This window comes from Pogona vitticeps, chromosome 6 (assembly GCF_051106095.1).
Source record: "Pogona vitticeps strain Pit_001003342236 chromosome 6, PviZW2.1, whole genome shotgun sequence".
Classification (NCBI taxonomy): Eukaryota; Metazoa; Chordata; class Lepidosauria; order Squamata; family Agamidae; genus Pogona; species Pogona vitticeps.
The window spans coordinates 76,090,041-76,115,400 of record NC_135788.1 but is presented as its reverse complement, the minus strand read 5'-3'; the positions used below and the strand labels follow the sequence as shown (position 1 = coordinate 76,115,400).

At 41.1% G+C, this 25,360-nt stretch overlaps 2 long non-coding RNA genes across 3 annotated transcripts in view; one reads left to right on the top strand and one right to left on the bottom strand.

Annotated features, from left to right (window-relative positions):
- On the top strand, positions 1-25,246 carry LOC110086081 (uncharacterized). 2 transcript variants are annotated; one of them, XR_013537434.1, is made up of 5 exons: positions 18-188; positions 2,681-2,764; positions 23,163-23,261; positions 23,723-23,795; positions 25,070-25,246. It is a non-coding gene; the product is annotated as an uncharacterized LOC110086081 (long non-coding RNA). The 2 variants fall into 2 exon arrangements; XR_013537433.1 differs by lacking the exon at positions 2,681-2,764 and having other exon boundaries at positions 1-188.
- LOC140708375 (uncharacterized) overlaps positions 1-25,360 on the bottom strand; it is an 86,426-nt gene that overhangs the window by 1,994 nt on the left and 59,072 nt on the right. The gene's annotated exons all lie outside the window — the stretch shown is intronic.

The window sequence follows — 25,360 nt, the reverse complement described above, 5'->3', positions numbered from 1 at the left end:
GTAATTTTAGCTCACCCAGACGATAATGGTCAGGACATATTGTTCCACTGCATTTCCTTTGGTGGCTGCACATGGATTTGAAGTCGACTAGACTGATGCTGTTCAAACAGATGCAAGACTCATAGAGCTAACCTCCGGTGTAACAACAGATGCCGTATTAACTTTAACCATAGGAACAAGCAATATTTGTAAGTATGGTACTGTGTGGTTTTAGAAATAGCCAAAACTGATCCCTAGGATTAGGAGAAGTAAAAGGCACCAAAGAGCCCTGCAGGGAGTCCGGGTCAGCTGTTTTATCTGCACGGAGGGAAGAGACTGTAAGAGGGAACTTTAACGCCTTTGTGCCAGCTGAGGCTGCAAACTCCATATTGCCTTGCCAGCAATTTGCATTAGAGAACAGATGTCACATCTGGCATCATTTGCCTCCTCTCCCACCCACAAGCTTTATACCATCTTTGCCTGATGAAGACTTCTGTTGGAACTCCAAATTGTGCCCTGCTTGTGCCTTGTTTGTAACATAGTGATCCCACTACTAAAACAAAAAACAAAAAACCAAACCCAAACCCTATTTAATTTTAGTTTAGCATAAATTAATAAACAAATTAGGGGATTTACATGAGGTACATGCACACACAGATTAATTTGGAAGGTGATCTCTTTTTTGCATGTGGCAGAGAGTTAGTTTACTCCACCAGAGAGGTCTGTTTATTTCAACCTTGGACCTGGAATTGTTTCACTGGAAATTATTCAGCATATGCAAATGTCCCCCTCCCTTTTAAATTCCTGCTATCAGATACAGCACTATACCATATAGCATGAATTTAAAAAGATAAAAGCGTCACGGTCTGGACCACACAGCTGAGCAGCTGATTCCCAGCCACCAGCCGGCCATGATGGGTCCCTTCAGGCCCCCATTTCTAGGCAGCAGCATTTTGGCAAGGAAGGGCTAAGGAGCTGGGCTGTCCTCTGAAAGCCCTTTCTGAAGATGGGACACTTCCTCCCCCCTCCCATCACTGGGAAACCTCCTCCCATGTGCTCATTCGTGGGCAGCCACAGGCTTTGTTCTGTTTCCCCTTTTCCTCTCCCACATGTGGCCTTTGCTGTGCTCTGGCTGAGACAGGACTGCCTGCCTGCTTGATTTCTTACCCACTCATCTGCCCACCCGCCCACTCACTTGTCTTCCTGCCCTGCTTGCTCGCCCGCCCACCCTGCTTGCTGGTCCATGGTATTGCAGAAGATATCTTAATCTGTAAATTATTTAGTTCCTACGGAGCAAGGTAGCTAGCTAGGTAGCTGAGTTGTTTAGGTGCTTTGTTGCAGAGCCCAAAGTTAAGAGTTTGATCCCCCACTGTGCCTCCAGGGACAAGAGCCAGCCTGTGTGGCCCTGGGCAAGCTGCAAAGTCCTAGGGTGCCCCCCCCCAAAGAAGGGATCAGTAAACCACTTCTCTCTGTGTATTTGATACCTAAAAAACCCTGATATGACCATAAGTCATAATCAACTTGATGACACACAAGTAGTATGGAGCACAGTCATGTTAATTAATATTGTAGTGGTGTCATCCGGTGCCTTTACAGATGATGTTAAGAACTACATTAGAATTTCCCATATTTGTAAATCAAAATTTTAAAACTACACAGACTACAATGTATACTCAATTTAAAAATAGTGCTCTATGCTTCTTTTTTACAAAATGCAGGAGTATCTATATATGAGAGAATTTTTGAATTCTATTAAATTATGATATGACTAAAAGCCAAACAGACATCCAGAGGTGGGGAGAAGAGCACCCTCAAAATACGATAGCATAAATACACCCATATCTCAACTATATATATGTAACTTAATTTTGTTATGCCTAACCAGAAGCTGGATTAGGAAGGGAAACTCCCTGAAGAGGAAGGACAGGTTACAAATGTGCTACATTCATTGTGGATATTTTAATTCAGAAGTGCAGAAGCATGTTTGACTTTCCAGTGTTGCATATAGGAAATAACACGTTAGTATGGAAGGTATGAGTTTCTCCAGCTACTTCATTCCTTATCCACATCTTGCTCAATGGTCATGCATTGGATGCTAACAATTTCTGTTATGTAGTTACAAATGCATTGTAGTAGCATATACCTGTTTAATGCAAAATTTAGTAGATAGATCACATGCAGATTCCCTTTTGTTTAATAAGACAGAAATAAAGAAATTAATGCTCTGAATCTCCCTTTCCTTGAGATCTATTATCACTTTATTAAATTCAAATTTATTGCTGAATTCCTAGCCCCCACAAGAAATAGCTGTTAGCACACTATAACATAGAGCATAAATTTGATTTCACTGAATCAAAGACATTGTTAAAGGGAAAAAATGACTTAATGGTCTGTCTAACCTCATAAATCTTCTTATTCATATAAAGCAAAACGACGAAATTTATGTCCACTAAAGCATAGTATTAATGCAGTCAGGGTGGTCGGTAGTCAAAACAATTGCTTTAGTAATCTGATGTTTAAAAATTATGAGGTCCTATATAAGGAGATATCTAGAAGGCAATATTTAAACCAAAATGCTTTGCATAGAAGAGAATTCCTGAAAGCCAGATGTTAGGAGACTCTTGCAATCACATTTTGCCACAAAGTTCTTGAATAAGAGGTGGAATCCTTTGCTCACAGAACTTCTTTCCACATTATACAGTGATCTGGACAATCCATATTAACATGTTCCCTTTCTGCTGTCCATTACATGGATAGAACTCACTTCTTTCTGGAGGCAAACTTAGTAAGTATTTAAAAGTGGTGAAAAATATTTGTTTGTCCATGCTATGTCCTTTTCTTGACCTAAGCATCTTGCATGTAGCTTGCATTGTTTATGGAAAATAAATATAGTATAAGTGTGATTTCTAAGGTATAGTATCTCTGAGATCATCCCATTATGCAATGGAAAACATGTTAATAATAGAGAATACACATTACTGGTAACATTTAGTTTGACCCAAAGTTCCCCTCAACTTGGAATGAAGGTGGCGCTCCACATCTTTCTCCATTCACATGTATGTGTATGTGCATTAAGACAATCACAGGGATTAAAGGAATATTCCCAGAACTGTTGCTCCCATACCTGTACAGCAGATGTATGCACTGTGTCTCAACAAAGTGGAAAATAACTTCCCTTGAATGATGTTATTTTTAACATATATATACATTAAAAGAGGGGGAGCAAAGACCTAGCCCTGTATATTGGAAATGATTAAGTGTTGGGAAGTTAAACATCAAGAAATGGAAGAGAAAGAAATTTCATTTCATTTTGGTTTTGATCCAAATTTATTAAAATAACAAAATTACTTCCAAATTTTGAATATGGGGGAAATGGAACACTAATAGATTTCCCCATTCCTAATCAGGAAAGCTCAACTGCTGGTTAAAAAGAGGGAAAGAACAAGAAACATGGAATAAACAAATATAAGTTTATATGTTCCACACCAGGAATAGAAAGACTTAGATTTTCAGACTAGACGTTTGTTTTTTGGATTGACCACACTAGCTGTGGGATTTTACAAGGTGTAGTCTAGACAAACAACATTACTCATTCCTGCTCCACAATAAGAGAAACAGAAGGCTCCTCACATCCTGGCTGTCCATGGATAGTTGGGTAATTTGTCAACATCAATCCCTCTGCATAAATGAGATAAGAGGGCAATTCAAGAAAAAAGGGGGCAAATATCAGAAGAAAGTGGGAATAGTTCTGGGAAGAGATCACAAATCTTGGAAACCAATTCAAGCCTGGGCTAGTTGTAGAAACTAGTGATATACAGGCTTCTAAACAAAAACAAAGAGCAAGTACCCAAACTCAAAGGCTTCAGAAGAAAGAGTACATAGGCACAATGACCTTGAGGCTGTATTTCAGATGGGGCTAAAGAAACGGATAAATGCTGTGATGTTGGAAAGTAAATAGCCATACTTTGGGAAACAATTAGCTACTAGTGTTCAGAAGAAAAACTATCATGAGGTTTACCTAGATAATACTCCAGCCTGTTGATTTATTAGGGGCCAGAGGGGAGGTAGGAGAGAGAAAAGAAATATGCAGCATTTACCCACCGGTTTTTAAGACATAAAAACAGAGAGATGTCACTGTGGGAGTGAGTGGGAAAATGTTTGTACACATGTATGTGTTTGTGAAGACTGTGGGATCTGGTGGGCACCAAGGGATTTGCTTCTGAGCCACATGCAGAGCACACATCCTTCCCAGCCTTAGGCAGTACAGCCCTCAGGCATCTGAGGTAAAAGTTCAGAACTCCTAAACTGCAGATCCATCTTTGGTTGGCCCCTTTCTTCAGTTTTGTGTGGTTTGCTTTTTTTAAAAAAATGCACTCATCAAAGAGAGAAGTATCTCTGAATTGTATAAGGAAACACAAAAAGGAAAGTAAATTGAGAGGAAAGTTAAGATTAACGAGTGGAAGTGCATGACTTGGGTGCCCCTAAAACACTTTCTTCAGGATTTCTCAATACCACTCAAGAATGTGGAAGGTGGTCCCCTGCCATTTTCAGAGCTCTGTGAATGCCGCTGAGAAGATGGAGAGGTGCTTTCTGAACATCTCTAATTCTCACTGTTTCAGGAAGCTGTAGGTGATGGACCAATATTGTCAGCTACTCACATACTGGCCTGCAAACATATATGCATAGGAACATTCAGAGTGTTGCAAAATTGCAGAGGCAGTCCAAAACTTAATGTTAATGTTGATGAAGAGCTGAAGACCAGATTTTCACTTTGACAATTAAAATCATGACACTGACATGATTTTCGGTGATCCCCAGTCATTCAGGTCATTGTGTCTCATCAGACCATTATATGCAGATGCTCACTGAGTGTCTGATACTAGAATAGTTTCTGTGCCAAGCTACAGCTTACAGAACAGGAATGAAATTCACTGAAGCAACATGCACAAACAAATATGCAAGGTCTCTAAAGAAATACCAGTTTCTCTGAGCTAGGCAGTCACCTGCTGGCTATGCTAATCCTGCCTAAGGGAAAGAAGGCTAGGAGGGACAGGATAATCCCAGGGTCTTGATACTTGGAAAGGTGCTGTGCAAGTTCACCAACCAGTCTTCCCTACCAGACATTAATAATATGATCTGAAACCATAGGGAGGGAAAACCAAGTGAAAACAGACACAATAAAACCTTTTTTGGATTTGATCAAGTTCCTACATTGTAGAAGCTGAATTGATATTAATCTATAAGAAATGCACATACAGTGGTGCCCCGCAAGACGATGATAATGCATTCCACTGAAATAGCTGTTTAGCGAAATCATCGTCTTGCGAAAAGTGTTTACCTATTGGAATGCATTGAAACCTGTTTAATGCGTTCCAATGGGGAAAATAGTCATCATCCAGCGAAGATAGCCCATACGGAAGCCATTATAAATTGCTGTCTTGCAAAAGAAAACACCCTAGGGAAGCCATTTTGCGGAGCTGCCGATTAGCTGTTGAATTGTCCTCTTGCTAACCATCGGTCCCAAACACCCTAGGGAAGCCACTTGTGGAGCCGCTGATCAGCTGTTAAATTGTCCTCTTGCTAAGCATCGTTCCTGAAAAAAAAGCATCTGGGGAAGCATGGACCGAAACGTCATCCAGCGATATTCCCCCATAGGAATCACTGTTTTGCGAAGCGCAATGGCGATCGCAAAACCTTGTCGTCATGCGGATTCGTCATTATGTGGGGTCATCGTCTTGCGAGGTACCACTGTATATATTTCTCATTACATCAGACCTCTATGATATGTGACAACATTCGTTTGAGAGAGGATGATGGATCTAATTTCCTACTCAGAAGTTATATAAAGGTAGGAAATCTGTTCTGTGTGAAGCAACCCAGTTAAAAATGGAATGGGTTAGTAGTGTTAGCATTAACACTTTTAACCCTTCCTTGAGGAAGCACTAAGCGGTTTAGGGGTTGGTTACACATCAAAACATTTCTGGATTTGCATCGGGTTTCTGTCTGTGATACTGAACTAGTGCTATCCCAGTTTGAAAGAAATAAAAAATATAAAACAAATATTAAAAATAACACTGGTGGTGGCAACCCAAGTGGTTGTGAGAGGCAGCAAGTGCAAGGGTGAGTGGGTGCAATACACCCTCAAATGCAATGAGTCTGTGTTGCCATCATGTTGGCTGCCTCTCACAGCCACTCACTGTTGCCGCTAATGGTGTTTTCCCCTCTCTCTTTCAAACTGTGATAGCGCTAGTTTAGTTTTACAGACAGAAAAAAAGAACAGATTAGACTTTAAGGTTTCCCTGCAGTCCAAAATCCGTGATCCTGTCATCCATTACTTGATAAACCCCACACAGTTTAGCACACTTGCCAACATGTGGGTGGGAGGGACAAAACCTCAAATGGAATGAATTTAAAGGCCCATGTAGCCCCCTAAACTATACAACTGATATACAAAGAAACAGCTTAAAAATGGATTAAACGTTTTCCCAAGAAACACACACACCGACCCCAATACTTTAAACTGCGTGACTTTAAACTGAGTTCAAAAACTCAGTCTAGTCCATCATCTGAAGTTACCAATATAGCTTTTATGGGGGAAATTTGAATGGGAAAACCAGAAAACACATTGAAAAGGATATTTTTCCTAAGTTTTTGTTTTCCTTGGATCATAGCACTAAAAGCTATAAGGGCATTATATATATATTAATAAATATTATGACCCATATCCTCTTGTATAGGATTTTCCCCATCACTTATGCCAGCATAGGAAACATGATGTCAACGCACCAGCAGATTATTGCTAATTAGAGGCCCCACTGCAATTTCTCATGCATTTTTTTAAACACATGAGTTGGATAACTTTGAATGCAACCTGAAATTTAAGTGTTAACTCTTTTAACAGCTGGTAAAGTGTTAAAGTGTTCCCACTTGCATTCTTGGGTTGCATGTGAAGCTATCTGCCTGTCTGACTCTTGCGCAATGATGAATCATTTGAAGGATTGCAATGGAGATGCTCATTAGCAATGGTCTGTTGCTGCAGTGACATCATTTCCTCTTCGTTGGCATAAGTTACACAACAGGATTTTGGTCTGTATGACTATAATTCAATCTGTGCTGTAAAGCTGATATTTGTAAATGTTGACAATATCAATTTGTCTCATTTTAGCTTTTCCACACCACTAGTGATGTACTGTGTATAGTGTTCACTTGTGGTGGAAGTTAAGGTACAAAAATAGTGTTTTACTCTGTGTTTTGGGTGAGGAGGGTGTTGATCGTGTCTGAATCTCTTTAGTTCTGGGATACAGACGTACCTGTCACATTTTGGCTTTTTGTCTCTTCAGGGAATTGTTTTTGAAATGTAGGAAAGACAATAAGGTCAGGAAAGTTAATGTATTTGTGAAGGCTTTCATGGCCGTGATCTAATGGTTGTTGTGGGCAGATGGACAAAGCTAAAAAACAACTAAAACATAATCTATCTGAATCAGGCCCAGACTAGATAATACAGTCAGCACATCATTTGAAGCAGTCTTTTTGAAGTGATAAATATCTGATTGTCCTAACATAAGCTTTTCTCGCTTCATTTTGCATATCAACTTGCTTTTGTTTTATGACTGGTCACTGGGAGATAAACACGGGCATCATCTGCAAGTCTAATTTGGCTTGTAAAAACTGCATGCCTGGAATGAAAACAGTATAACAGAATGGAATATGCATTTCTGTTAGTGTGTGATCAGATCCTAAAAGGCTTAAGAGCATGTTTAAAAGAGAGGAGCTCTTAGGCCTGGCAATTTACACTGCAGAAGAAAAGTGCTTCCAGGGGCTGGAGAGCCACTGCTGAATATGGGCATAGTCCTGCTGGCAATAAGAATGGAAGTTAAATCAATTTTATCATTATTTAAATGGATGTATAAATTCATGGGCATACAACACAGAGAAGTCAGTTTATTTGGGCTGCAAAGCAAGTTGTTTTGAAGAAGCTGACAAAATATCTTGGAGCCTTAACTGATTCAATTTAATGTGGTTTTGTTGATATGAATGTCACTATTTTAATTTGTATTTATGTGGATTTTGGGTGTTTGGGGCACCACCATTTTTCCTTGATATATATATTTTTTAATTCTTAAAAGTTCTATCATTGTATCACTTCATCAGTACATTCAGCATTATAACCACCTACCCTGTTCTCCCCATTTGACCACTGAAAGAACCTGCAGAGCAGCAGAAGACCATCAGGAGCAGAGCGAGAGCACCAAGAGACAATTGTTGGTGCACCAGGAGCAAGGCCCTGCAATGCAGCTGATGAGCCCATTTACCCAGATGATTCAGCCCACCCAGCAGCTGAACAGCATGGCCGCAGGTGTAAAGCAGACACACCAGGACTTGGAAGATGGCCGGTGCGCTAGGAACATCACCCTGCAATGGGAATGATGGGTCCACTAGCCCAGAAAGCAGCTGTTCCATGCACTGGCAAATCACCTGTTCAGCATTCTGCTGAACAGTGGGGAAGCAGGAGGCAGCCGTGGGAGGCCTGATAACCAGCTGACAGGCTAGAGGATTCCCCTTGCTAGAAGAAATGGTGCCAGACAGCTAGTGAGGTTATGAACACAACCTGGCAGGCTGCCTCCTCCAAGAAGCAGCATCCAGGAGAGTAGTGCAGGGGCTGAGGCTCCAGCATCAGTTCCCTTCAGGCTGAACCTGCCAGAAGCCTCCCCACCCAGTTCCCATTTTTCCATCAGGTAATTGGCTAGGATCACCTCACTGGCGTTTTCCCCTCAGTTGTTAGCGATTACTGTGACACCAGGTAGCACTTCATAGACATTCAATTTAGTGATAGGTCACTTAAAAAAATTAAACCCAAAATATAACCGAGAGTGTGCTCCGCATGCAGAAAGGAAATTGAGTTGATTCTAGTGTAGTTTCCCAAACTGGTTTAATTACCAAAACGACATTGATGTAATTTAAGTCAGAGTGAACGTGCCTACCAGGTGATAAACCATGTGACTTTACAAGAATTTCTAAAAAGTTGGGACTGGAATCAATGCAAATTGGCAGTGTGACTGTGCCCTCAGCTTGTTCATCAGTGACACCCAACTGAGACATAAAAACATTCTGAAAAGAATGGGAACAAGGGTACATATCATAGAAGACTAGAAACTAAAGGTTTTATGGATAGTTCAGAGTTAGCCCTCACAGTTTATATTCCACTGAACCAGAAGCAGGCAGGGACTCTCCTGGGAGAGACAGTGGGGCTGTCAAGCACAATGGCAGGCCTCTGTGCCTAGCTTATGGGTGCATTCAGCTCAGCAGTTCATCCCAATTGTGCAGGCCTATTTTAGATTCTTCACACATTAACTTTCTTGTAGCTACAGACAAGAAAGAAAGCTAATCAGGTGGTGCATATGCAATACCCTCACAGGAATTGTAGGCATGTTGCACACCTGAACAACCTCCTAAGAATCAGCAGTGGAAATTGCCTGAAAGGTCAGTTGGGGGAGCACTCGGATTGCGGGCAGGGAATAGAACAGCAAGAGTGAGGCAAAACATTCTTGTCTGCAGGTCCCCAAGTCTCCTACGTGATTGCAGTTTGATCTGTGAAATTCAGGTCACTTGCCAGGTTTGTGTTGCTACATTAAACAGCATTACAGGAGGAACAACATTACACTGTACAAGGCTTCTTTATAGAAAGTAGCAACCAAAAACAACAACAAAACTATGGGAACCAAAGGGGGAACAAAGGAACTACTGAAATATTAAAAACCAACATTTGCTGTTAAAATGCTGAATGGGAAACAAAACTAATCTTTACAAATGAAACCAGTGAGATAGTGATTTTTAAAATTTGTGGTTCTACTGTAAGTTTGCCATTGTTTTCAATAGGCTCCAGATGCTTTTCTTTTGCACAGTTTGCTAGGGTGTAAATGGGGTAGCCTCAATTTCAGCAGTATTTGTGGCCATACCATTTAGGTGAATTTTTTTCCAGCCTCTCCCCAAAAGGCTAGAGGGCTCTACCCCTACTTGCTACCCTGGGTAGCAGAATTTCAGAAGCTGGCAAGCTGGATGTGGCCATGTGGAAATTTAGCAGATAAGCTTTCTCTTGTACTTATCTTCATGCTAGGAAAATTAAGGCAACCTATTATATTTCTCTATGCGTATGCTACCAATTGAAGTTGTTTAACATTCATTTCTTCTAATGTTTAAGAGGGAGTGGTTCCTGCTGTGTTACAGGAAGTAATAGTGCTGTCAAATCACAAAGAACCCATCATGAGACTCAGATATCAATAACGTTTATTGGCTAGTGGGAAATGTTCTCTTCTTGGACTAAGTGTTCACGTGAGGCACAGATGGCCACATACACGCTCTCCTGGATGAGAAGGGTCTTCTGAACCCATTCAGTCAAGGTTTAGCAAAGGCTGGCCTAAACCAGAATGCCAGCTCTGTGGGAGGACTCCATCAGGAGAGAGATAGGAAGAATGCAACTCTGTTCCCCCCTACTCGCTGATGTCTTGGCAGCCCTTAATACATTGTACCACGGTGTCCTTCTGAAGTAGCTAGATGAGCTAGACCTCCTCCTCGGACTTAAGGGTACCCATAGTAGCAAACCTTTGCACATTCCTTCTGCTTGAAATATGGTGGGTGGCTCTAAGAGGGCTTCTTTCTTTGTGCCTCCCCCACCCAGTATTAGCACCCCACCCCCAACTCTGTGACTTTTGGAGAACTGCTGACCCAACTCTTTTCTGAGACCATGACAGTGTTTGTACATTCCTGGTTCTCCAAACAAAGCCAAGTCATAAAGTGAATGGTGCAGCCAAGACAGATGTTGCAGATCATTTCATTTTAATTTTTCCTCTTCAGTTTTCCGGCTGCCAAGTGAAAGCCTCTAGTATAACAACTTCCTAGGGCAGCCATTAGGAAGGGAGTGAGCAATGGATCTTAAAAGGGCAATGGTCCTTCTTAAACAGGCAAGCAGCTCTTCGTTTCACTTGCTGCATCCATCCTCTCGCCCCTACCCTTCCTGTTCCTTGGATTTCAAATAAGTGGTGTCAAGACTAGAGGATCTTGATGATGTAATCAATCGCCTTGCAGCAGGAGAAGCAAAGGAGGTTCTTTTCTAAAATAAAGAGCACATTCTCCGTAATTTTCCCACATTTTTCTTTTTCCTTCACCATTTTCAATGTTTACACATGAATTCAAGATTTAATATGAAGGATTAGTCAGTGCGCTAATCTGCCTTGTTAATGCTTCTGGACTGTTAATTCTGTCTCATGAACACCCTGGAAATGCACAAATATCCTTCATTTTGTTTGCTCTACACATTTGTTTGAAATTAGACTAATTAGAACACTTTCCCTAAAGGGGTTTACCTAGAACTCAGTGTTGTATTTTCAATACTGTTTTGAGCTTTTTTATTTGTTTTTTCTCATTGGCATTATGGGCATTTTATCTCTTTTAAGCAATTTAAGTACAGTGGTGCCCCGCATAGCGACGTTAATCCATTCCAGGATTAATGTCACTATCCAGATTCGTTGCTATGCGAGGGGGGGAACCCATAGGAACACATTAAACTCCGTTTAATGCGTTCCTATTGGGGAAAACCTCACCGCTATGCGGGGAACCCTCCATCCGGCTACCATTTTCGCCGCCCGGTAAGCAAGGGCAGGGCACGAAAACGCTGCGGGTGGCCATTTTCTGCACCCAGCGGCCATTTTGGAACCGCCAATCAGCTGTTCCCAAAACATCATAATGCAAAGATCGGTTAGCGAAACGCTTACCGATGATCGCAATGCGATGTTTTGCCTATTAAAACATCGAAATGCGATCGCATTAGCAGATTCGTTGTTAAATGGTGCACTCGTTAAGCGAGGCACCACTGTATCTTATATCTTCAATGTAGTCCTCATGGCATGGTTTTTAGCTTCTTCACATGATCATTTCTTTCAACTATGGCAATTTGTATGGCATTTTACTGCATTCTGTGTCAAGGTGTATATGCTGAGCTGGATTTTACCGATTTATTGTGATTTTTACTATGTCCCCATCTTGTTTTTAAAAATATTGTACAAAGCATAGTTAATATTTTCACGATATGGGTTCACACCAGCGGGGCAGAACAATAAAAAATGGGGCACATATTGGTGTTACAAATGCAAAATTAGATATCATTTATAAAAACTTTCAAACATTTTAGGTGGTATCTATTGAAAGCTGAAGATTATAAAAGTTAATCTGATTTGTGCACCTTGAATAATATGGAATAGAATCTCAGAATATAAGAGAAAAGCCTGGATGAAAAATATTTTGAACATATAGTGTTAGAAATAGCTACTTGTGTTACAAGTATCCTTCGAGTTTTTCAAGCATGGAGAGAATGAGTGGAGCAAACCACCAGATCCTATTGGCTAGCTATGTTATATAGCATACAAGTTAAAAAAAAAAACACGAAACCCACGTCCAAGCTTTAAGGTTGCCAATTATCTTAAATCAGAATAGATGTGATTAGTTTCTGAACAAGACTTCTACCTAGGTATTGATCTAGCAGCCATTTTTTTATCTATGAATGGAGATGTATGGATTCACATGATGGTAGTGGAAAAGGAAGTTATAGATCTTTTGCCATGTGATCTGGGATGACTTATGCCACAAAACCTGTGCATTCAGTTAATTGCAAAAGAGTTCCATCTATATTTTCCACATGGTACAGAATCACAAAGCATAACTCAAAGAGGGACTAAGTAGGAATAAAAGCACAAAAAAGAAAGGTACTAACCCCCCCTCCAGAAACGGTTGCAATCAACAATAGGTCCAAATAGAGATTTCTGACTGATAGGGTTCTCTTTGTGTCAACTAATAAAGCAGCATTTGAAAATGTCATAATGTGGATCTATCAACCTTTCACACTAGGCAAGAGAAGCTGATGTCAAGCAGAGGCACTCCACAAAAGATCAATTAAATCTATCAATAAATTAAGCTGTTTTGGAGGGTCCATTATGGCAGCTTCAGTGGGCTTTTGCCTGCTCTCTCTCTCTCTCTCTCTCTCTCTCTCTCTCTGTCTGTCAACCATTGTATTCAGATTGTTTTTAGAAACCACCCTTTTTTGAAGATTTGACTTTTCCCAATTATTTTCTAAAAATGCTTGCAGGCGAACACCATAGAATAAAAGTATCTAAATATCCACTGCCAAATATATTTGAGATGAAACAAATGTATTTTTCCCACTTAATATTTCATTAAGAATGGTAAAGAATACATCCAAATACGTTAGGAACATTTGGACTATAGTCTCTGTGGGATTGGACATTTTATTTGAAATTCATTCTCTCTCTCTCTCTCTTTCTGTCTCACATAGGCAAACATAGACAATAATGTGCACTATTGATATAAACAAAAGAAACAAAAAAGGAAGGGTTTAATAAAAATATCTGTAATCTATTCAAAATGTTTCATCGATCTGTGAGAAAAAACAAACTGACAGAAGTGTGATTCTGTTCTTCATTCACTAGTTAATAATTGTGCAACTAAATTTCAAATTTTGCACAGTTTTAAGACAATCTGCCATCCTGTCCTTTTAGTACAGTTGTAAAACAATAGAAAATGTTTTAATAATTCTTAATCTGTGTTTTGCAAATTAGGAATGAACAACATATCTGGAAAAAGAAACCTCTGGTTGACAGATAGAACAGAAACGTCATCCTCAGCCCCCCCCCCTTTTTTTACATTTTACACTAGAAATATGCATGCTCAACATTTTTGTGTTTTTTTTTTTGTTTTGTGTTGTTTTGGGGGAGGGTGCATCCCTTTTTTCCCTCGTATTTTTCACCTACTGGTCATTTCGTTTTACACAAAGGGGAACGCCTCTTTCAGGTTCTTTCATTCTAGGTTTCCCACTCATGTTTCCTTGCATTCCTAAAGCCTGAAAGACTCTTTAAACACTGTTGGAGAAAATAAACCTGCATGCAATTTAACACTGGGTTTCAGTGGGAAAAAGGCTTCACAGCCTAACATAACTATGTCTTGCCAGTAACCAATTAGCAAAATCTTTTTTCCTGGGCTTGAGGCAAGCCCTTGCCCTTGCTTTCTGTTTGTTTTCTTCCATTGTTTTGTTTGTTCTCTTTCTTTCGACCTGAGCAGACATGTAAACTTTTTCCTCTTGGTCCTTTCACACTAGGCAAGAGAAGCTGATGTCTAGCTAGTTCTGAAGAAAGATTTTTCGAGACTGATACCTTCCCTTTTATTCTTTGGATTGCAAATGAAGTTCCACAACTGTAAATAAGCACTTAAGCCACTTGTAGAGTGATTTTTATACACAAAAGACTAGTCACTATGTGAACAAAATGGGCTGGGTGGAAGCTGGGACTTTTACCTATTTTCCTTTATGTCTCCCCTTTATTATAGGAGCCTCATGGTGCAGTCGTTAAACTGCTGTACTGCAGCTAAAACTGTGCTCACGACCTGGGGTTCAAATCCCAGGTAGCCAGCTCAAGGTTGACTCAGCCTCCTATCCTTCTGAGGTCGGTAAAATGAATACCCAGCTTGCTGGGGGGGGGGGGGAACTGTGTAGCCTGCATAATTAAATTGTAAACCGCCCAGAGAGTGCTTGAAGCGCTATGGGGCGGTATATAAGCAGCACGCTTTGCTTTTTTTGCAGCTGGCTTTTGTACTTTAAGTTCTGCTAATTAAATTAACCAAGTAACAAAAACCCCTCCAATAAAAAGCAGGAGAGGCAGAGCAAAAGAGACATGATCTACCCCCAAAGCAGGCAACAGGACATGAAAAAGAAAAATATATATTTTTAAATACCATCAAAATACGTCCTAAAAACAAATTTAAAAGGGAAACCACCTCCTCATGCACACGCTGCCTCTCTCAAACAGATGCAAAAAATGGAATCAAAGGCCATCGCAAACCAAAATTGCTAGAATTTCTCTCCTGCTCCTTGATACTGTCTCTTCTCTTTTAGTTGAACAAGGGGCAGCAGACAAGCCAGGCCCAGGCAGTAATGATCCAAGAAGGGAAGGGGCAAATCAAAATAAAACAAAGAAGATGAAAATCCCTGAAGAAATCAGGGAATGGGGAATAAGAACAAATAACCCCAAGGAGACACACTTCATAGGCACTGTCTGGCAGCAACAAAATTAATCCAGAGAAATGAAAGGGTGGATCTCCCCTGCCCCCAACACACACACAAAAAAACCCAACAAAGAAAAGGGCAAAAAAGAGGAAAGCATCCAAAATGGAGGCAGAGAGGTAGATGCAATCCAAGATGGAGGGTACTAGAAGCTCAGCTCAAAGTAATCCCATCTTCAATGGAGCAAAAAGAGCACTCTTCAGTGGATTCCAGGCCCTACTATTTATTCAAAATTCTCCTCCCTCTGGGATGCACTGACAGGTTGCTGATAGCACTCATTGGTCACATTACCTTGTCTTTGCAACTTCCTTTGTAATGTTATTGAATGAAAAATTTATCAGGAATTTGACATACAAAGGGTGAAAGAATGGTTGCAGAAAAGAGAAAACAAAGCTTTCCTTCATTATTATGAATTATTTGTGTTTTAGAGTCTCTCTTTCAGTAATCAATGAAAGAATGTGAAAACAAAACAGAGAGCCTATTTCATACTTTTTCTTTCATGTAAATATCCTTTTGTTGTTTAGTCGTTAAGTCGTGTCCGACTCTTTGTGACCCCATGGACCACAGCACGCCAGGCCCTCCCATCTTCCACTGCCTTCCAGAGTTTGGTCAAATTCATGTTGGTAGCTTCGATGACACTATTCGTCCTTTGTTGTCCACATCTCCTCTTGCCTTCACACTTTCCCAACATCAGAGTCTTACCCCTATCTGGTACTAAAAAGAGGAAGGGCTGAAAAGGCACATTGAACACACAGAGCTGTAAGACATTCTCTTAATACAGTATATTTTTCTCTCAGTGGAAGGGAAGCCTTACACTGATTTCAATAAACCTTATATAGAAAGACTTCCCTTGTCTGGATTGCTTAGTATTTTATCTGTGGTCTTAATAAAGATCTTGCTTATCAGATTTTGAAATGCAGAAAGGAGCAGCCTTACTTATATTATTTATTACCATAGGCTCTCCGTGTATATGAACCTGAGAAAGAAAATATGTGAGTGGAGAGAGGAGACTGCCACTGTTCTCCCAAAATTGCTTTCCATCCCCTAAAACCTTCTAGACACCCTTCCTGCTTACACTGCCATGGCAACTAACAGTTTTACCAAACCATTGTCCCCACCCCCGCCCCCAACCCTGGCCAAGTGCTGATACTGGAAATGGAACAATTACCAAAGTTACAAGAACATGGTTGTTGTGGGTTTTTCGGGCTCTTTGGCCGTGTTCTGAAGGTTGTTCTTCCTAACGTTTCGCCAGTCTCTGTGGCCGGCATCTTCAGAGGACAGGAGTCAGAACTCTGCCTGTGCTCTTTGAGAATATATTGCAAGAGCATGTTGGCAGTTGTTTCTCAAAAGCTGCTCTGTATCTAAGAGGCAGCATATGTACTGTGCAAAGCAGCAGCTGCCTTGGCAAGGAAAGCCTTTAATTGAATATTTGAGGAAATAAACACATGGAACCTGTGTAACTTGATGTCAAATATATTATTGTTGCCGAGGGCTCGTTAAACTCTCTGCCCCGCCTTTTAAAGGAGGAAAACCACTTCTTCCATAAATGTTGTATTATTAGAGCAAAGGAATGCCTAATGTATGATATTCCATTAACAAAAATCTTTTTTCAGTTTAACATATTAAGAGGTTTCCATGTTCACTGAAGTTCCAGAATGCTCTGAATTTGTAGCTGTGGAGGCCATATCCTTAAAGAGTACTTTATTTAGGTAATACAGATATTGTTTAATAGCGTATTTATTTATTTAAAATATTTTTACCCTGCCTTTTTCCTAAAAAAAAGGACTGAAGTTGACTTACATCATTAAAAGAGACAATACTAAAAGCTAAAAACAGTACATTATATATTTTTTAAAAAAATATTAAATAAAAACTATATTAGAAACCTTAGCTAAAGACATTATTAAAACAGATTTAAAAATACAAACCATCCCATTTTAAAACTGCTCGCAGACAGCCAGCTGCTAAGGGAAAGCCTTCCTGAAGAAAAACATTGTTGTCTGCTTGCAGAAGGTTAGCAAATATGGAGCCAGTCTGGCCTCCCATGGGAGAGGAGGGAGTTCCAGAATCTGGGAGCAGTGACAGAGAAGGCCTTCTCCTGGGTCCCCATCAAATGTGAGGGTGGGACCAAGAGAAAGGCCTCCCTGATTATCTTATCACCTGGGCAGTCTCCTAAAGGGAGATGCAGTCTTTGAGATAGCTCGGGATCCATGTAGAGCTTTATAGGTTAAAACCAGCACTTTCAATTGTGCGCAGAAATGAATCAGCAACCAGTGGAGCTGCTGTAATGTGGGGGCGGGGGTTATGTGATCCCCGTAAACAGCCCCTTTTGAAAATCTGGCTACAGCATTTTTGGACATGCTGAAATTTCTGAACACTTTGTGAAGGCAGCTTGACATACAGCCAAGATATGTCTAAGGCATGTGTCACTGTGGCCAGATCAGACCTCTCTAGCAATCAGCGCAGCTGGCACACTAGTTTTAATTGTGCAAATGCTCTCCTGGCCATCACCGAAAACTGAGCATCCCGGCTCAGAGATGAATCCAGGAGCACTCCCAAGTGGTGCACCTGTGTTTGCAGGGTGAGTATAACCTTATCCAGCACAGGCTGGATCCCTATTCTTCTATTTTTTTAAAGTACTTTTGATAAAGAATATAAAATACACAAAATTTTACAAAATTAACAATTAAAAAACTACTCTGAGAGAGAGAGAGAGAGAGAAAGAGAGAGAATCCCTCCATCTGGACCCTTTGAAGACATGCTGCATTTATTTAATTTTCTGATGCCCCATGGATCTCTATTCTTGATTTGCCCTTCAACTGACCAGGAGCACATCTGTCTTGTCTTGATTAAGTTTCACTTTATTCGTCCTCATCCAGTCAACTTCTCCCAACAGTTTCATGTAGATGTTAAATAGCACAGGGAACAAAACAGAACTCTGAGGTACCCCACAGGCCAATGGCCAGGATGTTGAACAGAGGTCCCCCAACGCCACCCTCTGAGTTCTCCCCTCCAGGAAGGATCAGAACCACCATAAAACAGTGTCTCCAAGTCCAGTTCCAAAGAGATGGCTCAGAAGGATGCCATGGTTGATGATACTGAAAGCCATCGAGCGGCCAGAATAACCAATAGTGGAACACTTCCTCCATCCAGTTCCCAATGTAGGTCATCCACCAAGGCAACAAGACAAGTCTCCACCCTATAATCAGGCTGAAACCAGATTGGAATAAATCTAGATAATCCATCACATCCATGAACTCCTGGAGCTAAGCCATGGCCCACTTTAGCACCCTGACCAAGAATTGAACATTAGAGGCTGACTGGTAATTATTGAATACTGTGGGATCCAAGGAGTGGTTTTTCAACAATGGTCTTGCTACTACCTCTTTTCAGCATGCAGAGACCCTCGTTGTCTAGTTGTTTAGTCGTGTCCGACTCTTCGTGACCCCATGGACCAGAGGACGTCAGGCCCTCCTATCTTCCACTGCCTCTCAGAGTTGTGTCAAATTCATCTTGGTTGCTTCGATGACACTGTCCAACCATATCATCCTCTGTCATCCCCTTCTCTTCTTGCCTTCACACTTTCCCAACATCAAGGTCTTTTCCAAGGAGTCTTCTCTTCTTATGAGATGGCCAAAGTACTAGAGCCTCAGCTTCAGGATCTGTCCTTCCAGTGAGCACTCGGGATTGATTTCCTTCAGAATGGATAAGTTTGTTCTCCTTGCAGTCCAGGGGACTCTCAAGAGCCTCCTCCAGCACCACAATTCAAAGGCATCAATTCTTCAGCGGTCAGCTTTCTTTATGGTCCAGCTCTCACTTCCATACATCACTACAGGGAAAACCATAGCTTTGACTATTTGGACTTTTGTTGGCAAGGTGATGTCTCTGCTTTTTAAGATGCTGTCAAGGTTTGTCATCGCTTTCCTCCCAAGAAGCAGCCGTCTTTTAATTTCGCGACCGCTATCTCCATCTGCAGTAATCATAGAGCCCAAGAAAGTAAAATCTGTCACTGCCTCCATATCTTCCCCTTCTATTTGCCAGGAGGTGATGGGACCAGTGGCCATGATCTTATTTTTTTCAGGTTGAGTTTCAGACCGTTTTTTGCGCTTTCCTCTTTCACCCTCATTAAGAGGTTCTTTAATTCCTCCTCACTTTCTGCCATCAGAGTGGTATCATCTGCATATCGGAGGTTGTTGATATTTCTTCTGGCAATCTTAATTCCATCTTGGGATTCCTCCAGTCCAGCCTTCCGCATGATGTATTCTGCATATAAGTTAAATAAGCAGGGAGACAATATACAGCCTTGTCGTACTCCTTTCCCAATTTTGAACCAATCAGTTGTTCCATATCCAGTTCTAACTGTTGCTTCTTGTCCCACATATAGGTTTCTCAAGAGATAGATAAGGTGGTCAGGCACTCCCATTTCTTTAAGGACTTGCCATAGTTTGCTGTGGTCCACACAGTCAAAGGCTTTTGCATAGTCAATGAAGCAGAAGTAGATATTTTTCTGGAACTCTCTGGCTTTCTCCATAATCCAGCGCATGTTAGCAATTTTTTTTCTAGTTCCTCTGCCCCTTCGGAATCCAGCTTGTACTTCTGGGAGTTCTTGGTCCACATACTGCTGAAGCCTACCTTGGAGGATTTAAAGCATAACCTTGCTAGCGTGTGAAATGAGTGCAATTGTACGGTAGTTGGAGCATTCTTTGGCACTGTCCTTCTTTAGGATTGAAATGTAGACTGATCTTTTCCAGTCCTCTGGCCACTGTTGAGTTTTCCAAACTTGCTGGCATATTAAATGTAGCACCTTAACAGCATCATCTTTTAAAATTTTAAATAGTTCAACTGGAATGCCATCACCTCCACTGGCCTTGTTGTTAGCCAGGCTTTCTAAGGCCCACTTGACTTCACTCTCCAGGATGTCTGGCTCAAGGTCAGCAACTACATTGTCTGGGTTGTCCGGGATATCCAAATCTTTCTGATATAATTCCTCTGTGTATTCTTGCCACCTCTTCTTGATGTCTTCTGCTTTTGTTAGAGACCCTACCCTGCTGCAAAGAGGCATTCACCACTCCTCCTACCCACTTGGCCAATCCCTCTCTGGCAGCTTTTATAAGCTGGGGAAGGCCAGGGTCCAACAGACATGTGGTAATCTTCATCTCTCCAAGGGTCCTGACCACATCATCAGGCTGTGGAAACTAAAATTCATCCACTGACACAGGGCAAACAGTGGCCATAGTTACATCCACAGCATTTGTATCAATTACAGTATCCAAGTCAGAGCAGATCTGAGAGATTTTGCACACAAAATATTGTTCAGATTCTTCATTGCAAGCTACAGTGTGGTCTGCATTACCTTCCAGGGGGTTGTGGTGTGATAGGCCCTTGACCACTCAAAAGAGCACCATTGAATGACTCTGTGGAGACACAATAGTGGCTGAGAAGAATGCCTTTTTTGTCACTGCCACTGCTACAGAATAGGCCTTCCAATGGGCCCAAGCCATACTCAGTCATATTTACTCTATGTTTTCTGCCATCTTTGCTCTAGTCCCTGCCCCACTTGTTTCATCACTACCAGTTTCCCAGTAAACCAGGGGCCGCTTTGACTCTACTTTGTGAGAGGGGATGCTTAGGAGCAATCATATCATTTCCCTGATCTGGCATTTTAGCAACATCACTTTCAACTCAGGGGACCTGACACCAAGGCTATCCAAAAGATTTACATTAGAGGCACCCAATACCCTCTTGCCCTTTCCTCTTGTAGCTGCTTGTCCTCCACCATATCTCCCCCTGCTTTGAACAATACTGACAGCTGATCCCTGACTTCCCCCACTGCTCACCCTCCCATAGAAATACATCTCTTTACAAGCAGACCAAGACAAAACTAACAGTTTATCTTCGGGAACATAAAACAGAGTTGGCAGTGACTGGCAACAATATCAGAGTAATGATAAAATGGGAGGGGATGATTTCAGGAACGTTGTGATGTATTAAGCATAGTGGAGGAAGGGATAGAAAAAAAGAAGCAACAGCAGGGATCCTCCTAGACGTTCTGCTAGAAGTTTTGGACCCACATATCTCAACACGTAACTCCTCCTGCAAATTCCAAGTCCAATGCTAAGTGCAGACTTAGCAACACAATTTGTGTGGTGCAGAGGTGCTGCCTCTGGGAAGGAATCCGCTTTGATATATCTACAGGAGGAGTCACCACAAACACAGTCAAGAAGCCCAGGTGTTCCAGCTCCCAGTTCTTCTTCTCCCCCTTCCAACTTCTACCACAAGTAACTCCAAATTCAATCCTACCATGGCTGTCAATGGCAAAGTGGTGGATAGATTTGACTGGAATAGGCATATGGCACCTCTGAAGCAGAAGCTACTGAACAACTAAAGTTACAAGTCTTGCAACTGCTACCAGCACCATCCCCAAAGAATGACAGCTCTGTAAGGGATCCTGAAGGCTCTCCAGTAGAATTTTTTCCTTCCTTAAGGAAATGCCTAAAAAATGCCAATGTTGTCCTATATCAGTGTCTATATTACAGTTTCTGTCTCTGTTTCTCTGTCTTGGAAATACAGAGGAACTAGAAAGCAAAGAAAGGCTCTATGAATTGCTCAACTGCCAACATAAAAAAAGAAGTGATTTTGGATGACCTGCTGGCCTTTACAATTATCTTCATAGTTGAAAGTGTAAAGCCACTTCTACTGCATGAAAACCTTTGTGGGGTAGTGGCTAGACCATCGGATTAGGACTTCAGAGATCGAGGTTCTAGTCTCCAATGAGTCAGAAAACGCACTGGTGACCTAGGATGAAGCATTATCTTTCAGCCTGACCCACCTCACAGGACTGTTATGATGATAAAAACAGAAAAGGGAGACGTGTATACTGCCCTTTGCCAAGTGCTATTTATTTATTTTATTTTATTTTATTTACAAGATTTTTAAAGCCGCGCCATTACCAGTGGTCTCTAAGCAGCATACAACAATGTTAAAACTTTGAAAACATTAAAACCATTAAAAATAGGCAATATTATAATAATATCCTATATTAAAAACAATCGTTAAAACATTAATATTAATAAATCCTGCTGCTCATATGGCCAGCTAAAGAATACTAATTAATTAAAATGCTGGCTAAATAGAAAGGTTTATCAATTCAGAACCAGTTTATAGCAACCCTAATAGGGCTTCCAAGGTTAGTGAAATATTTAAGGAGTAGTCTTACCAGTTCCACATCCACAATGAGTTTCTGCTGCTCAGTGGAGATTTGAGCCAAGGCCTCCTGACCCTCTACACCATGCTGGGTATACATACTGCCTTTATGCTCACAGGGAAAAAAAATGATGTGATATACATGTAAATGATGTTGAACATCCCTTATGTTGAGCTCCTCTCCACACTCTGTCATTTTCTGGCCCACAATTTACTTTAAATTGCAATAAATGAATGGGGCAAAGCCTTAATCACAACCAAACACATGTTTTGGTGTGAGTATCACACTTTAATCAGTGAAGTTTTTAAATCTGAGAGCCCTCGTTCCATGTGTCCATGCAAGCTGCTTCTCCAGCTGAAGGTATTACTAAGCAACATATGTTCCTTCCTATTGAGCACTTGCCATGACAAATCTTATCACCAAGTATAGTTTATAATAGGCTGAAAAGGTGTGTTTTCAATTTTTTCAAAAAATATTTTATGATCCCACTGAGGCAAAGCACATAGTAGATGTTCTGCTTTAGAATTAATACGAACAGGGTTTCACAGAAAAAGAATCATAAGCAAACAAAATTTTTTAAAAAAAATTAGCTCTAGCAAATTTAACTCTTGTTTTAAAGGGCCGTTTTGTATCCATTGTATCTTAAAACTGGTATGGGCCATTCTAAAACCTACCTCACCTCCTCCGCCAAAATTTTGAAACAGTATGTTGAGCCATTTCCTCTGCACAAGCACCTTTGGCCCAAAATCCAATTCCTGGTTATAATGGCAAAATAGTATTCATCTGTTTAGTCCTATAATCTACACAGAAAGTGCCTTCCCAAAATGAAAAGAATAAAATCCATATTTTTTTTTCTAGGCATGAAACTGGTGTTTGTAGAACCCATTCATAATGAACTCACAGCTTATACCGAGGGAAACATACAGAGCAAAACCAGAAGACAGCATTCCAAAAGATGTTAGCACATTCTTTATATTCCTCCTATTTAGAAAGACTGTGTCATGGCATTAACCACTCCTGCACTTTGTAAACATGCTGTCCTTCCTTCCACAAGAAATGGCTTTTCTTTCCCTTGTTGACTCTATGCCCCCCAACCCCATGGAGACCTTTGCCAGGAAAAATCTGTATGAGCAATGGAATAATCTCCATCTCTCGGCATGATGTGGATGTGCCTGCATTTTTGAGGCAAGCCAGGGAGACCGCCATGTGCTCTTTTCAGAAATAATACTACTACATGTTAGGCATATGTGTCTCTAGCCAGATTATTAATTATACCCAGAAAATTTGTAATAATTACATTTGAATGTTTTCCAGGCTTTTAAACTTTTAAATTGTAGGGCTTGTGCATGAAAATATGTTTGTCTGTTTATTAATTTATTTAAAACGTGTTTTTTTTTTAATCCTGATTTTCTCCTTAGGAAGGACCCAAGGTGACTTACATCATTAAAAGACCATATTTAAAGCTGAAAAAATAAGTGTACAAATACTACGGTAAAAAAGATCAAACAATTACAACACTCGTAAAAGAAAGTGAATAAAAGCAATACCAAAACCACATTAAAAGCGGTATGGCACAATCCATTTAAAAACTGCTCTCAGACAAGCAATCAGTAAGGAAAAACCTATCTGAAGAGAATTATCTTTGCCTGGGAATCTGGGAGCAGCAACAGAGAAACCTCTTTCCCATGTTCCCATCAAGCGTACCTATGAGGGTGGTGGCACTGACAGAAAGGCCTCTCCTGGCGATCTTAATACCCGGGCAGGCTCATGAATAATGGGTGCCTGCGAAACAGCTGAGGAACAGCTTTTAAATTTAGCCAGGTTTCTGCATCAGCAGGATGGGTTGATTAGCTGAGACCCAATAACACTGGTCTCAGAGTAACCCTAAGCCATCTATACCAGGGGTTTTAAACTCAATTTACCTGGGGGCCGCTAGAGGCAGAGTCTGGGTGAGGCTGGGCTGCATCAGATTTTCTGCCAAGTGGAGCAAGAGCCCAAGGAAGCTGCCCAGGAGTTTCCTTAGCCGATAGACAGGTGGGCTAGCTGGCAGGCTGCAGTTCTGGATGGAGGGTGCAAGAGGTGCTGTCTTGGGAGAGAGCCGGCGAGCGAGGCAATGCTCTTTTTTTGACTCTTGACAGCAGAGGATGTGTGGGCACTTTTGGTGGGCAGGCAAGGCAAGGGCCACAAACTATCATCTGGGGGGCCACAAATGGCCCCCGGGCCGCATGTTTGAGACCCCTGATCTATACTATGGGACAGGTGAGCGAGAATTTTCCATGGGGGGGAGTTCCTTTATAGCCCATGGACAGAACATGGAGGCTGCACTCTTCAAAAAAGGCCCAACAGGCCTGGCATCTACCAAAGAGACCACCACACCTCTCACTCCTGCCACTTGCACAGGGGAGAGTGGGGATGCAGACTGCACTCACCCATGTGGCTGGACAGGTGTTTCTTCCAATAATGGTTATCTAATTATAGTTTTCAAATCCTTCAGTCAGCTGCATTTTAACAAGAGCCTAAGCAAACAGAACTGCTGGATAGTTCAGTGGTTTAGGCATCCGGTTGGGAGTTCGATTCCCCACTGTGCCTATTTGACCAGGGCTGGAGTTGATGATCCATACAGTCCCTTCCAGCGCTACAGTTCTAAGACAATAATGATTTTATTGATTACAGACTATCTAATTGTATCTGCATATGTTTGCTTATGATTGAAACAGTTTAAAAGGAGAAAAAAAACCCTCATATATATTTTCTTCATTTCTTAGATCTATCTATGTTCCAGCACTTACTGTTTTTGGAGAGGGAAGTATTCCCCTCCTGTGTGAAAGCCAAGGGGGAATGCCTCCGTGAAGAAGGTGCCTTCCATCAGCAGATGTGACAAGCATTTAGATCACAATTAATAATTTTAGAATGTATTCTCTAATTAAACATGGCTGCCTTTTTGACTGTGTAAATGGTTTTTAACAGACCTACTAATTAATTGATTTAAGATTCCAGTTTCCCATCTAGCCTAAAACAAGTGATTGACTGGGCAGAGTAGTTCCATTATTAGCTGA